The following is a 17,159-nucleotide window of genomic DNA, read 5'->3' as shown; positions in this document are numbered from 1 at the left end:
GGATATTTGTAAACACCTTATGGTTATGGTTCATCAAATCTTTTTTCCTTGTCCATTTTCTATACATGGATCACCATTTTCCTCTCCCTCTTGTGTGTGGCTGAGGGATCATAGCTAGTGATGGGACAAATGCTTTGCCAGTAAACAGACCTACATTAATTTCTGACAACTCCAATTAAAAATTACCAGGTAGCAGATGATGGGAAAAACCTCTCTGTGCCTAATGAGACCATGGACAGCCTCTGCCTATCAGACTAGGCTAAATACTACAATAATCTAGTATCACATTATTCCTATGCTTTTCCCAGAGCTAAAGTGCACTGCCAGTCCAATGACCAACTCTGACAATATCCGCTAGTCTTTTAGTAGACTGCTTTTATGTATCCCTTGCCCTGTATCTTATAATAGTGTCAAGACATATGAAATGGTGCACACTGGTATTTTTTTCCTGAAACTTTCTGGATCCCCTTCTGTTTTCTCTCTACACACTGTCCTTAGGTTAACTCATTAGCTCTTTTTGTATCTTTCCACCCCTGACCTTTCTCCAAGGCTTGAACAGCAAGTTTGTCTTATCTCACAGCTGTCTCGCAATGGATGCACCATCGGCATTTGAAGCTCAACATGTCCAAGATGGAGCTTCTTGTCTTTCCTCCTAAGTCCACCCTTCAACACTCCTTTTCTGTCTCTGTGGACAACATTTCTATTCAACCAGTCCAGCAAGCCCGCAGTCTTGGTTTTATCTTTGATTCTTCTCTGTCACGCATCCCTCAGATCCAGACCACAGCCAAGGCTTGTAGATTCTTTTTGTACAATATTGCCAAAATTCGACCATATTTTTCCACCTCTACTGCCAAGATACTGGTCCATGCTCTAGTGGTCTCATGACTTGATTACTGTAACGTCTTCCTGGCTGGGCTTCGTCACAGCCTGCCATGGTGGTTCTTGTCTCCACAAAGGAATCCACTTGTGGAATTGCCTCAAATGGCCTTTAATTGCTGCCGTTGGCAAGATGGCCCCCGCAGCGCTCCTCCTTCGGCCCCTGTCGAAATGGAGCCGCCTCATCCAACGGGCAGATTGTTGCCATTTGCAAAGATCGCCGCCAGCCGTGAGGTCATCTGTTGTCAGGTCCTCGGTGTGCTCCTCGATCAGTTCTCCACGTCGCTTGTCCCCTCGATCCCAGGTACCTGCGATGGAGAGATCTCGTGCACCACTCGTCTGCACCTGGCTCAGCACCCCCGGCCGCAAACCCGTCCAGGAAGAAGCATCAAGCAGGCCAACAGACTTCCTCCATGCAGCAAGTCAGGTTGCGCCTGGGAGCACTTGCCAGGCCAGTCCACCACTTGCAAAACCACGATGTCAATGGCTGCGTCCAAACTCACGAAGGTCACTGTGTGCTCTCCCGTCACATCGAAGCAACCTTGACAGTGCTTGGTGTAACCTTTTGAAAGTTGGCGATCACCTGCGGGTCCGTGGTTGCACCTGGCTGTGTGTGTTGGGTGCATAAACTGGACCTTGATGAAGGAGACCTCCGCGAGGATGTCCTCTCCAGGCCTGCGGGTGCGCAGGAGCATTGGTCCAAGAGGAGAGGCACTTCAAGGCAGTCCTCTTCCTCCCAGGTAAAACCCCCCGCTTCCACTTCTGTGTGCTAAATACCTGTTTATCCCTCGCTAAAAGGAGTCGTGTGACCCCTTAGCTGCCATTTTAGCGCCACATCACTGGCAACCTTGTCCCCTTTCTTGATGTTATTGCCTTGGAAGTCGCTTGGATTCTGCGGATTGGTACACCAACGGGTTCTTGACCTTGCAGTCCCCTCTGTCATTTATTGCACCAACGGCATGTTTAAGCTTTCCTAGTCATATTCTTTTTGGTCCTGTCCTTTCTCCTCTCCATCCTGTCTTATGTAGTGCGTCTAGGCATCGATCTTCCATAAGAGGCCCGTCTCGTCGCGTTGAAGACTTGCTGCGGACGTACCTTCTCCTGACACCATGGGCCTTGAACAGCGCGACTAAGAATGCTTCGGCGCCGGTGGTCGGCGCTGGACGCCTCGCCATGACGACGACAGAGTGGATCACGGTCCCTCCTCTTGACCCTGTCTAACCAGCACACGGATGCTTTGAAGTCCAGGTGGCTGGCCTCCTCCTGCGAAAGTTCCTTCGGCCTGCATCCTTGCTTGCCAGGGTCGTTTCGTAGATGGCGGGCATTCATCCTCTCAATGACCGCGGTGGTCAGGGTGCCCGACTCGCTCCTTTTCCTTGATCAAGAGGAGAATCAGGCCGCCCATCGTCCTCGTTTGCCTCGTGTCCTCTGCTGGCGATGGTCTTGGGGGGGTGGGGCAACGCCTTTCGTGGGCTGTACCACAACACTTCTGAGGGCCTGTCCTTTTGCTTGAGACATGCCGAATCCGTCAAGGGTTGCGTCCATACTCCTTGGCATGTCCACCAAGCGCAACGCCCCTCTCCGTGCTTGGCGATGATGTCCTTCTTATCCTCCAGGACAAGGGAGCCCTCTTCTTCTTTTCACTGCTTGGCGTGGGCCGTAGCGCAAGCCTAAAAAGAACAAAGGCACAGGCACTGGCAAAAGCCACAATTGGAAACCAACCCCACCCCCCATGTGGTCACACTCTCTGTGGCCCAAACTTGCAAAACTCACACACCACACTCTCAAATCATCACGCCATGGCCAAAGCACCCCAGAACACAAACCCATAGCCAAAACCCAAAATCTGAAAATGCCACACCCTATGGTGAGATTCCTCTGGCCACATGCGACAATATCAAAAGTTTTAAAGTGCACAACGACCACACTTTGAAAACAGTACAGCCATGAAGAAATCAAGCACAATGAAGCCCAGCATTCCACAATCTGAAAATGCACCCTAGGTAGAGTCCCCTCTGGCCCATGTGCCATGGCCAGAGTTTTTTATAGTCACACACCAAACTGTGAAAACAGCAGCCATGAAGAATCAAAGCAAGCAAATGAAACCAGCATCACAATCAGAAATGCAAAACACCTATGGTGAGAGTCCTCTGGCCACATTTGACCATGGCCAAGTTTTAAAGTCACACACCACACGTTGAAACAGGACAGCCATGAAGAAATCAAAGCAGCAAATGAAGCCCAGATCACAATCAAAAATGGCAACCTATGGGTGGAAGTCTCTGGCCACATGTGACCATGGCCAAGTTTTAAAAGTCACACAACAACACTTTGAAAACAGGACGGCCATAAGAAATCAAAGTCACAAATGAAGCCCAGCATCCACAAATCAGAAAAGCACCCTATGTTAGAGTCCCAGCTGGCCACATGTGACCATGGCCAGAGTTTTAAAATTCACCACCACACTTTGAAAGACGGACAGCCATTAAGAAATCAAAAGCAGCAAATGAAGCCCAGCATCCCAATCAGAAAATGAACACCCTATGGTGAGAGTCTCTTCCACATGTGACCATTGCCAGAGTTTTAAAAGTCACAACAACCACACTTTGAAAACAGGACAGCCATAAAAATCAACAGCAAATGAAGCCCAGCATCCCAATCAGAAATGCACCCTATGGTAGGTCGCTGGCCACAGGTGACCATGGCCAGAGTTTTAAAAAGTCCACACAACAGTTGAAAACAGGACAAGCCATGAAGAAATCAAAGCAGCAATGAAGCCCATCAGCCCCAAATCAGAGCTGTCAACCCAAAAGAAAAAAAAACCCAAAAAATCAAGGCAGCACATCAAGCCTAAGCCACACATTAGAGACATGCCACCCTAAAAGAAAAAAAAACCCAAAAAAATCAGCCACCATCAAGGCCATAATCCACACAGAGAGCAATCACCCTAAAGGAAAAAACCCAAAAAAGGGCATCCCTGCACAACCAACCCATAATACCCAATGCAGAAAATGCCAGTAAGCAAAAACCCACAATCCACAAGTTGAATACACACAAACAAAAAAAAAAAAAAACCAACAACAACAACAACAACCACAGCACCCCACAGCAAATCATGGTCTCACTGTCTACAACCCCAGTCCACACCCCACAGAGAATAAGGTAAAAATCCATCCCTACCGTAGAGAAAATTGCTGATCGCCGGTCTGATCCGAAGATATGGCAAAGCCAGAAAAATCCAAAGGCAGAAGGCCAGGAAAATCTGAACCGCAGACCAGAAGTTGGAGCTCCAAAGAGACTCTTTCTCACCAGTCCCGCAGGGCCGCAAAGGGGGGGCAGAATCAATGGAAGCCGGCTTTATTTCTCAAGGCAAGCCAACCCCCCACCCCCCCCCACAATGTCGTTAGCCAATCCAATTGCTTGGGCTTTGATTTCGCAAGCCATCACTGCTGCTAACGAAATTCAAAATCGCGCCACAGCTAAACCCTAAACCGTTAGCCCTGTAAATCCCTGGAAATCCAGTAGATGCCTTTGCTCATTTGAATTTCGCGCCGAAAAGAAATTTCGTAACCCGAAAAGTCTTCGTAACCCGTAACAAGTTTTTTTCGCAATCCGCGATTTCGTATCCCTAAAAATTCGGAACCCGATCATTCGTATCCCGGGTACCAGTGTATTTTGTTCACAAAATGTTGTCTTTTTATTACATGATGCCTGGGCAAGTGATTATATTTCGTTCTGTGTTTAATTCCCATCCCTGATACCTTCATTTATATTTACAATTGTCAGGCCCAGCCTGGCTGAGACTCAGGGCAGGACTTTGAGGTCTGAGCTTAAGCCTGACGCTGGCCCTACTCGCCCTGAGAGTTCGTTTCTAGCAAGGCTGTGGCTACAGAGAAACCAGAAACAAACCCCCAAGTAGCAGAGGCCTTCTGTACTGTGAGCATGGAGGAGGAGGAGAGGAAGCACAGACATACCTTCACTCTGAATATCCTGAAAGAGTGTAATTCCTGGTGCTCGAGGAGGCTTCAGGCAAAAAGAGCCACTCATTAAAGACCAGCTGCACATATGAAGGGCTGATGATAAAAGCCTGGGAAGGAAGCCAGAAACCTTTCGTCAGAAGCTAGTCATGAGTTCTTCTGTGAAGGGGTCTTATTCCTGACCTTGTATTACTTCTCAGCTGGGATCTTTTGAAAGACGAATTGACCTGGACCACTACGCTGATGTCGGAATCCGTGACCTTCTTGATTGTTTTACTATGCGTCTGTTTGACCACGTTGGCTAACACTCAGACTGATACTGGCTCTGTTTCTGGATTCTGCCTGAGGCCTGTAAGTCTACCTGCCAAACTTGGCTTTTCTCCACAAACTCGGTGTAGAGTTTTTGTGTTTGTTTGGACGTGGCGAGCAGCTTGTTGGCCCCGCTTTCTCAACAACAATTAGGCAAACTACAAGTTTCCTGCTGTTGATATCAGAGAGACCTGGGTGCCGCTTGAAGTGTGGGTAGTTGTAAACACCTTAATGGTTATGGGTCAGCAATCCTTTTTTCCTCCTGGCCATTTTCTAATACATGGATCACCAGTTTCCGCTCGCCATCTTGTGTGTGGCGAGGGATCATAGCTATGATGGACAAATCTTTGCCAGGAAACAGACCTACATTCAGTGCTGACAACTCCAAGTAAATTCCAGGTATCAGATGATGGGAAAAACCGCTCTGTGCCTAATGAGACCATGGACAAGCTCTGCTACCAGAACTAGGGCTAAATACGGAAGAAGCTATATCACATTATTCTATGCTTTTCCCTCCAGAGCTAAAGTGCACTGCTGCCAATCCAATGACCAACCGACAATATATCCGTAGTCTTTTAGTAGATGCTTTTATGTATCCCCCTTGCCCATATCTTATATAGTGTCAAGACAATGAAGGGGTGCACCTGGTAATTTTTTTGTCCGTGAAACTTTCTGGGTGCCCCGCCCTCCTCAAAGTTTGGATCGTGTGGGGGTGAGTTGGTCTCTCTACACAGATGTATATGCACTGCCCTTAGGTTTAACTCATTAGCTCTTGTGGTTTTTTCCTACATCTGTAGCCGATGACTACCCAGCGTGTATCCTTTCCACCCCTGACCGTTCTTTCTCCAAGGCATGAACAGCAAGGTGGTACTTTATCTCACACGGGCTCTCAATGGGAATGCACCATCGGCAGTTGAAGCTCAACATGTCCAAGAAGTTGGAGCTTCGTGGTTCTTTATCCCTTCCGGAGAAGATTCCATCACGTTAAAAATGACGGAGAAACCCCAATAAATCCATCTATCTACTATACCCAGAAGAACGTGCGCAAAGGTACGCAACGTTCAGTCGTGTCTCTGTGAGATGTGTTTGCTACTATGACTTCCCGTTAACATCTCCCACAATCCTAACCGATAACATCATACTTAACTCCCTCTCTCATCTCGGATTGAATGTGAGGGGTGTGGGGTGAGTGCTTGTGCTTCTACCTTCTCTGTCTGCGTGGTGGTGCGAGGTCTGGGGTTGTTGGTAGAATCGTTGGTGAGGTTCGTCTCTGTCACGCCATCCCTGCAAATGGGGGGGCGCAGACCACAGCCAAGCCTTGGAGATTCTTTTTGACAAGATGGCCAAAATTCAGACCATATTTTTCCCACTTCGACTGGGCCAAGATACGGTCCATGCTCTAGTGGTCTCAATGAACGTATTACTGTAACATCTTCCTGGCCTGGGCGTCTTCTTCCTCACCTCCATCCTTTAAGTTTCTGGCCCGCCATTCACTCTGCTCGCATTATCACAGGTGGTGGTCTGTTGGGCGTGGCTGGGGTGGTTTGGTTGGGGGGGGGGGGTGCGGCGGCGGATGGGACGTCGGGGCGTGTCGAGGTGGTAATCTGTGACGGGGTGTGCTTGACGGTAGTCTTTGCTGGCCTGGGTGTTGTGTGGCCGGTGGGGCGCCTCATGCGTGTTGTGTTGGCGGGGGGGTCCATCTCCCTTTCCACATTCAGTAACAAGCTCCTTGCTGTGCGACGTTTAAAGTCCCCATGGGCTGGCCCTCCTTACTTAGTCAGACCTTCTTTCGCCTCACCTTCCCACTCTGGGCCCTCCGTTCTGGTAGTCAGGGCTGCTGGTGGCGTCGAGCTCGAGTAAGGGTGCACGATCTGAGTGTTCTGCCTGCCAGTGCTCAGATGTGCGGCTGGCCCCGTCGTGTGTTTAGACTCGCGGTGTGTCGGGTGTGTGGGGCCGGGTAGCGAGCGGGGGTGTTTTGTGGGTTGTGCGAGTGCGCTGTAAGCGCGGGGTTCGTACGATAGCAAAAGGCAAGTGTCACGAATAAACGGTAGCACAGTGATATATAGAGAGATGCAAAGCCATCACTGTCTTTAATACAGCTTGAGTTAGAGGCCTGGCTATTCGTCGCTCTGTGTGTCCGCTGCAGACAATACTGTCGAGGAAGTCATTCCCGGCGTTCATAATTGTCAGCTTCCTATTGGATGTCTTATTTTGGTGCCTGTTTAATTATCTGAACATTTCCTGAGTGCTATTATTTAATATGTAATGATCCCTACTAGTAGGCATGCAGCTCCCATCAGCAGCCCGGTGAAGAAGTTAACCATCCCATGAAGAAGCCAAGCCCTCCTCGGGTGTTCCTGCTTTCGCCAGTTGCGTAGGAGACATCTGGTTGTGTGCGCAGGGGCCTTGTGGGAGAGTTGGTATTGAGAGGAGGAAGCGGGGGGGTGTGTTCGTCCCTTGCATCCCGCTATGGGCCGCGGCGAACCACCACTATCCCGTCGCCTTTTGTATCATGTCTTGTTAGATTGTAAGCCGAAGGGCAGGGAACGGTACCTAATTAAATAAAGAGGATGTACAACGCTGTGTAAATTTACAGCAATTTAATAAATAAAGTTTAATAATAATAATAACTCTTTCAAACATCCTGTTTTTTCACAACATACCTTTCAATGCCGGTCTGATGTAACAGTGACTGATGAAGAAGGGAGTCATGATCTTATGGTGGCAAGCTCCTTAAAATGTCAACTTGGTATGTGTTGAGTATCAAAAGAAATTAAGGATTTTGAAAGAAAGGAGTTAGCTCTTTATACAAATTTCAGAGTTGTAATATTCCTGGCAATTTTGAAAAGGATATGTTTAGAATGGGAAGGAACAGAAAATTGGACAATGAGAATGAATCAAAGGGAAGGATGCAACCACCACCCCACCCATGCTGAAAGTTACAGTGCGCTCATACCTCATCGTTAGGAGCTTTAAGAAAAGAGTAAGGAGGAGTAGACAGAGCATAGTGCCTGGATGAAAGTTAATTTTAACAAGAAAGTTGTGAAAAAGAAAGAAACAGAAAAAACTAATGAAATATAACGAAGAAAGAATGCAAAGAGATTAAAACGATCCAAAAACAATAGAAACTAGAGAAATGGTCTTATGACCAGAATAGAGAGTGCTAAATTAGGTTGATGGAAGAACTCTTAGTGCAAGAGCATATAGGTGCAAGCTTTTATTACTGTACTAAGAGCTCTGGATTTAATTGCTTAGCACCAGGGCAACTAGTATCTTCCTTAAATACTGCTTGACATAGGCCTGTGTACGACAGCCCAAATTAAAGTGGATTCAAGTCCACAGTGGAGGTATGGGTTTCAATGATGCATGGCGTCGTCTAAAAGTCCAGAAGCCGCACCAAAAGCCAACTCAAGACTGGAGGGCAATGGCTTTTTGCTGTGGCGTCTGACTTTTTAGGACACAATGCAATCATTGAAACATCATACCTCCACTGGGACTCGAAGCAGCTTATTTTTGCTGTCTGTTAACAGGCCTATGATCGTTTGATTCCAGGGCAGCCTCTTCAAAGGTTATAGAGAAATCCTAATCTCATCAAGTCCTGGAGGTCCATGTACCCCTATTTCCAAGAGTCATATTGTTGGCTTTGTGGTGGATGGACCTAATTAATGCAAATGACTTGCCACTGGCTGAAGGTGATGCTGTATCTATTAAAATTCTATAGCCTGACAAGTTAGTGTATTCTTTCTGAAGTAACCATTCTCAATCCCCACCCAGCCCAGCTAATCTATTGTGAGAGTCCTTTGGTATACCACAACATGATTCTCAGCTGAATAAAAATGCCAGTTAAAAAAAAAAAAAGGAGCTGAGTTTGCAGGTGTCAACAGTATTCCCCCCACGTCTACAATTTAAAATGAAATGTCTATGAAACTACACAATCTGAATCCAAGTGGAGGCTTGAAATGAATAAAAATCAGCTGTTTCTGAGGCATGTTGAAAAAATAATTCCCAGTATGAAAGCTTGGCATATACTTAGGCAGGAATCCGTGAATGAAGTTATTTTATAGTGTTTAGAAACCTGACCAGGCAAACAGAGAGTAAGTAATTTGTCTTTCACTAAGCAGAAGTGCTTGAGTAAGATGTATAGAAAGTATAGAATCGGCAATAAGCATTAATAATACATAAAAAGGAAGGACTTCCATTGAACTGGTATTCACTCGGCAGAATTAGTTGGGGGACGCCACAACAAAAAGGCAGCTGGTCCAGTACAAATTGCCTTATGTAGGGCCCATTTCGTCGTTTGTTCCTATCTGTAGAGCCCCTCTATGCTAGGAGTGGGAAAGTGTGTAGGCCTCAGATTGTTGGGCTGCAGTTTCCCCCAGTCCTAACCAACGAACGCTTATGGAGAGGAATACTAGAAGGTGCAGTTCACAACAATTGGGAGCACATGAGTTCCTACCTCTGTTCTACAAGTTCATATCAACCCCAGAACAAAGGCAAGAAGCGTGGGAGTCAACTGTAACCATTTTGGCAGTTGGGCCAGCACATTGACCAAGATCTAACATCAAGCAAGCGATACATACAATGCCCTACTGTGGCAGGTGTCGGCATCCTACGGCGCCCTGCAGTTGCCTTTATTTTTTTATTTATGTTTGCTTTGGAACAAAGGGCGAAACTATTGTCTAGCATGTCAGCCCAGGAGTGGAAAAATGTCAGTTTGGGACCCCTATTAGGTGACCCCAGAGGCCCCCACCCGGCCAAGTCCCCAAGACTCAAACTTTTAAAACAAAAGTTGGTCTATTTTCCAGTCGTTTGGTCCCCCGCCGCCAGGTTCCTCCACCCAAATGTGCCCAAATCATAGCGTCTGCTTGCTGTGCCTGCAAATCCCTCTAGTCCTAGTCCGCCAAAATCACAAAATAATTTTAAACATCAGCCAAACTTAGCCAAGTGGCAGCTGAAGTAATATATGGATCAGTATAAAAAATGAGCTGTGTGCAGTTATGCACACTTCTCTTGTTCCTCACAAAACTCCAGTACTGCCCAGCCCTGTGGGGACTGCTGCGGGGACTTACCAGTGGAGGGGAGGAGAAGCAGAGAGGCAAACCATGATGAGGAAAAACAAGCTTATCTGCGCCAGAGGAAAGAATGGATCAACACTCGAGGCAGAATGCATACTATTCTTCCTTCAGAGCTATATTGTCGAACTGCCTTCTCCCATTCCTCTTTTTTCACTGATAAGCAGGATAGTAGGACAACTGCAGGGGGCAGTGGGTTGAGTGTTGTGCTGAGGCCCGAGATTTACCCTTGAGCTCAGTCCAAAGAAAAGAGAGATACACACCAACAGTGGCGTTATTACACAGATCAATTAACTTTACTAATACCAGCCCAGCTATTGGCAAGGTCTGTTTCGGCCTTCAAATAGTGCTACTAGGAGGCATTACTAACAAGCCTTTCAACGCAGTGTGTGCATTTAATGAAAAAGGGGAAACAGTACCATTTGGAGAGCAGGCCAGATTGCATGTCCCCGCAATAGTGTGACTGGGGCTGTTTCTGCCCATCGTAACGGTCTGCTGCACTTCCCCTAACCCCACCTGCCGCCCTTTGGCCCTACACAGCGTGCCTTTGGGTTTTTTTATTTTTAACACAATTTTGGAGTCATGCTAATGTGATTGTTTAAAAAAAAGAAATAATAGAAAAATAATAAGGAAATCAGTCTGTTTAAGGATAGCAGGGGAGGAGACAGGGAGAGAGAGGAGACACTGATTCCGTGCGACTGCCAATATTGAACTGTTATGACCTTGACATTCACACCTGAGGATTGATGGACTGCGTGTATTGAAGCTTATTGATGGGTTTCCCACTGACATTAAAGGGACACCCTAATATGGTCGAGACACAGCAGCAAGGGGTTGGAGACGACACTGTGCAATATATCACAAAGGTGCTATTTTTTCTACTTAATTGTGGTTTAAAGCCACAGATAATCTCCAACTAGGTGCTGCAGGTCAGATGCATTTTAGTATTTGAATTACCTGTCTGAGCAGTCATTGATGCTTAACAATCATGCTCATAATATCACAGGGGCCATCCAAGCCCTTTATTTTGGCCCCTGTTGATATTATTGATGATAGGTTAAGCATCAATGCTTGCTCAGAGCAGGTAATTCAATACTAGCCATAAGTCAAACAATGGGAAAAAAAATATTTCCCTGGTTGGAAATTGTTCAAGCTGTATGGAGGGACAGATCAGAACCAAACAGACACATCCACAAGCAAAAATGCAGTGAATATTTTCTTCTCTTGTCAAGGAAGAATGTATCTTGCTCTGCATTGAAGTACTAAAACTTGCTTGTCCCAGTTAGTGCACAGAAATTAGAATAAACTGTACATAGTTTTTAGAAACGATTTGAGAATATATAAATGTCTTGTCTTAAAGGTTTTGTTTAAAATTTTATTTTTTTTCAGGAAAGAAAGCTTCAGAGAAAAATGGGAGGGGGAACCAAGTTTTCTTCTGAATTTTCTGGTTTTCTGGCCTCACACCTCAATTCCTTCTCCTTGCTTAAGAACAAGAAAAGAGCACCCATGCCCTGAGACTCAGTCAGCATTGAGTCCTGGAAGCTCTCTCCTATGCTTGAAAACTAAAATGGTAGGGTGTAATTCTTCATTTTTTGTTCTGAGTCACAGTGATGACTTTAACAATTTCTTTGTGCTACAAGCAAGCCTTCAACTTTCTTTTTTGAAAACATTTTCTGTTTCTGTCTCATTTCTATGCAATATTAGTTCTGTACAAAAATTATACTTTCATATAGAAAAGCTATAGTGGGGATAATTTGATGCAATGTGTGGTGTGATGTGTGTGCAGAAGATAGCATTGTCTGCACAGAACAGCATTTCTGTGTAGAAAATTAATCACATCATTAAAAGAACAACCAAAACAAAAAACCATGTGTAATTTTGCACATAATAAGTCCAGAACTGCAAAAATTCTCATCTATCCAGGGTTCTCATCAGACTGCCCAATACTTAAGAAACAATTTCCTGATCATTTCCCAAATATTTTGATATTCTTTCCATCCCTAAAAAGGGGGAAACTCAGTAGGCATGTGTCTCCTATTTCATTTGCTGTGATGACTGAAGTACAATGGTCAGAATCCTGTATCTATACGTAGCAAGTGAATCAAGAATAATAGAACATAGATGTTATCACACTATGCTCTTAAGAGGTACTATCAGTGTGACTCCTCTAGCTGCCTCCTTTGCATGCTGGGATTGGCAGTTTTAAGGAGGGTATTTAGAATTCTCAGGCAGAGAGTTTGCTCCTTAAAACTGCCATCCCACATGCACAGGAGGCTGCTAGAGGAGCACACTGGAATGTAGCTCTTTAGAGCATAGTGTGATAAACATCAAGATAGAAGAGACCGCAAGGCCATCCAGTCCAACCCCCTGCCATGCAGGAATCCAAATCAAAGCATCCCCAACAGAGGCCATCTAGCCTCTGCTTAAAGACCTCCAAGAAGAGATCCACTACACTCCGGGGAGTTTGTTCCACTGTCGAACAGCCCTTACTGTCAGGAAGTTCTTCTAATGTTGAGTGGAATCTCTTTTCCTGTAGCTTGCATCCTTGTTCCGGGTCCTAGTCTGGAGCAGCAGAAAACAACTTGCTCCCTCCTCAGTGTGACATCCTTTCAAAATTTAAACAGGGCTATCATTCACCTCTTCACACCTTCCTCTTCTCCTCCAGGCTAAACATCCCCAGCTCCCTGATTCGTTCCCATAGGGCAAGGTTTCCAGGCCTTTCACCATTTTAGTCGCCCTCACTCTGGACACGCTCCAGTTTCTCAATGTCCTTTTTGATTGTGGTGCCCAAACTGGACACAATATTCCAGGGAGGCTGACCAAACAGAATACATGGCACTATTACTTCCTCCTGGTATAGACACTAATACTTCTATTTGATGCAGCCTAAAATCGCATTGGCCTTGTTAGCTGCCACATCACACTGTTGACTCATGTTCAACTTGTGGTCTACTTGGACCTCCAGATCCCTTTCACACGTAGTTTCATTCGACCAGGTGTCCTCATCCATATCTGCGCTTTCATTTTTCTGCTCTTACATTCTCGGTGTTGAATTTCATTTTGTTAGCTTTGGCCCAGCTTCTAGTCTATTCAGATCATTTTGAATGTGTGGTCCTGTCCTCTGGAGTATTAACTATTCCTCCTATTTTTGGTGTCATCTGCAATTTGATAAGTGTGCTCCCAATTCTGTCATCCAGGTCATTGATAAAGATGTTGAATAACACTGGGCCCAGACAGAGCCCTGTGGGACCCCACGGGTCACTTCCCTCCAGGAGGAAAAAAGTCTTGTTGAGCACCCTTTGGGTTCGGCGTCAACCAATTACAGATCCATTTAACAGTTACTTTGTCTAGCCCACATTTACAAGCTTGTTTGCAAGAATATCATGGGAAACCTTGTCAAAGGCTTACTGAAATCAGATATCTATCCACAGCATTCCCTTCATCTAACAAGCTGGTAATTTTATCAAAGGAAGATCAGATTTTGTCGGGCAGACTTGTTTCTCTGAAACCATGTTGACTTTTTGTGATTATGGCATTGCTTCTAGATGTTCACAGACTCTCTGTTAAATGATCTGCTCCAGAATCTTTCCTAGTACTGATGGCAGACTAACTGGACGATAATGGGTGGATCCTCTTTTTCCCCTTTTTGAAGATGGGGACAACGTTTGCCCTCCTCCAGTCTGCTGGGACTTCCCTGTTCCAGGAGTTCTCAAAGATTATTGCCAGTGGCTCCGATATTACATTTCCCGTTCTTTTAATACTCTTGGATGTAGTTCATCTGGTCCTGGAAGCTTATATCATTTAGATTAACAAGGTATTCCTCTACATCTCTTTACTTATTCTGTGCTGAAATTCCCTGTCTGTCCTCTGCTCCATTACTTCAGGTTGAGCACCCTTTGCCTTTTCTGAGAAGACTGAGGCAAAGAAGGTGTTGAGTAAATCTGCCTTTCTCTGTCTTCTGTTAGCATTTTGCCATCTTCTCCACAGAGGGGCCCTACCATTTCCTTCTTCTCCTTTTTGCTGCGGACATAAAAAAAAAAAGCCTTTTTGTTTTCTTAACCTCTCTAGCAACCTGAGTTCATCTGCACTTAGCTTTTCTGACTTTACCCCTGCACATGCCTACTATTTCTTTGAATTCCTTTTTTGTGTATTCCCCCTTTTCCATTTCTTATACATGTTCCATTTCAAACTTAGCTTGGTTGAAAGTCCTTAGTCATCATCCTGGTTTCTTGGAACACCTCCCTTTTTCTTTTTCACTGGAACTGTTTGAAATGGTGCCTTCAGTATCTCTCTTTGAAAAAACTCCCATCCGGTCTGAACTCCCTTCTCTTTAGTATTTCTGACCATGGGACACCCTCAATACTTCCTAAGTTTACTGAAATCCGCTCTCCTAAAGTCTAGAATGTGTGTTTGACATGCTGGCTGCTTCTCCTCTCCACTTTATAGCAAACTCCAGGAGAACATGGTCACTTCCACCTAAGGATCCCACCATTTGCACTCCATTAACCAAGTCATCCTTGTTGGTTAAGATCAAATCCAAAATGCTGACCCCCTTGTTGCCTCTTCCACCTTTTGGACCATGAAATTGTCTTCCAGGCAAGTGAGGAATTTGCTAGACCTTGAGGATCTCGCTGAGTTTGACTTCCACAACAATATCAGGGTAGTTGAAGTTGCCCATCACTACTACATCTCTCTTTTCTGACTGTGTGGTCATCTGTTCTAGAAAGGCATCACCAATCCCGTCTGACTTGGGGGTTTTGTAGTAGACTCCCACCAATAACATCCTTGTTGTTTCCCTCCCCTTTGATTCTTATCCAGATGCTCTCCACCTGGCTTCCAGATTGATGTCCTGGATCTCTTAACTGGTGTAAATATCTCTGACATATAGTGCTATTCCTCCTCCTTCCTGTTTGGCCCATTTCTCTTAAAAATGTTTACCCCTCTATTTCCACATTCCAATCATGAGACTGTCCCACCAGGTTTCAGTGATGCCTATTATACATATTTGCTTTGCTGTACTAGGAGCAATGCATCTGTCTTATTCCCATGCTCTGTGCATTAGTGTAGAGGCATCGCAGACCAGGGTCCCATTACTTTTTTGCTTGTGCAAGTTTATTTGCCTCCCACTGTTGGGTCCTTGCACTTTTTTCTTGTTTCCTTTCCTCTATGTCAGTTTACATTTTCGCCATCCCTTTCGCCTTCCTTAATTTGTCTCCCTCCGCGAACTCAGTTTAAAGCTCTCCTGATCAAGTCTTGAGACTGTTGGCAAAACATTTCTTCCAATGGTGTGAGATGCAACCTGTCCGTTGCAAGAAGTCCCTCCTCATGGAACCCGCAGCCCATGATCGAAGACCAAATTGTTCTTGGCGGCACCATCTGCGAAGCCAGTTGTTCACACCGCTATTTTCCTCCCCTTCCTGGACCGTGGCCCTTCAACTGGCAGAAGAGACGAGATGACAACCTGTACATCCTACCTTTCAGTTCCTACCAAGCGCCTCGTAATCCCTTTTTTTTTTATTGTTATTTTAATTTTTTCACACAAAACAAACATGCACACATACAAATTTGACATAAACCACCCCCCCACACCCAGACTGCATTATTAAAACTACATATAACATAAATTGAGCTTCCTAATACTACTTGAGGCTTTTTCTGATGTTTTTCCTCCATCTGTTTTATCTGAAGTGTTCTCCTTCTTAGTTCCTTCACCTGGATCTGCCTTATGTTATTGATCCCAAAAAAAAAACATTGTTGATCTTCTCACTTTACCAAAAATATACATCTTAGAGTAGCTCTATACCATATACTACCTTCTTATACATTAATCTGCCAACAGAACTTTAAATTTAGGAAAGAGAGCGTGTTTGTAACCAGATAAGTGCTATTATAATTTCAAATTCCTATCTTTTGGTTATCAATACCTTATTCCATCTTATCTTCAAAAACTATAAAATTCTTCCCATTCTTGATACACACAGCTCAGTTTTTACTCTCATCAACATGTTAACTTATCCATCTCGCTTCCGCCATTTCATACAGTTTACAAAGCCATTATCTATGGATGAGCGTTGTGTTTTTCCAAATTTGCATAAATTATTCTAGCACAAGAAAACAATAAAAGAGAAATTTACCATGTTGCTTTTCTAGAATATCATCTAACATACCCAAAAAAAGACTTCCTGGTTGGGGCGGCAGCCCGAAGAAGCGTTTTCAGGAGCTCCTGAAAACCTCCTCCACAGAAGGCGTTTCTCTGTCCTTTTTGCCACCACGGAGCAGAGAAACTCCAGGTACGGCAATACCTGGAGGAAGAGACCTTCAGGACCATCACTGCACCCTCGGCCCCCTGTTTTTCCCGACCGGAGGGGTCCAGGAGACGAGCGGCAGAGAGGAGCAAGTTGGAGGCTGGAGTACTCGGCGCCTCAGTGGGAAGCCAAGAGAGGCACAAGAGCTGCCACCAACTTCTTTTTAAACACAGTGGAGAAAGGAAACAAACACAAGGCAAGCTACTTGAGCTTTGAAAACACTAAAATATCTTCATCAACACCTTCACGGAAAACAAAGAGATAGAACCGCTATTAAAGAGACGCTGGAAGTGAGTAGCCATTAAATTTGCCTCGTAATCCCTTTGATGTTCTGCAGGCTGTGTACAGTATACTTGGTTCCCACATGGACCAAGAGGAAGGGGTATTGGTCAGTAGGCTTGACCAGTCTTGTCAGCCTCTCTGTCACATCACGGATCTGCCCCTGGGAGACAAACCACCTCTCGAGACATCTTTCAGGCCTACAAATCACGGCTTCTGTACCCCCAGCAAGGAGTCCCCACTACGACCACACGCCCCTATGAGATTTAGCAGCATCTGTTACCTGGGTGGGACACTCAGGCTTGCCTGCTCTGTCCCTGAAGTCTGTTCATGCTCTCTTC

The sequence above is a fragment of the Sceloporus undulatus genome, chromosome 2, assembly GCF_019175285.1.
Source record: "Sceloporus undulatus isolate JIND9_A2432 ecotype Alabama chromosome 2, SceUnd_v1.1, whole genome shotgun sequence".
In the NCBI taxonomy this organism is placed as follows: Eukaryota; Metazoa; Chordata; class Lepidosauria; order Squamata; family Phrynosomatidae; genus Sceloporus; species Sceloporus undulatus.
This window is presented reverse-complemented; position numbering follows the sequence as displayed.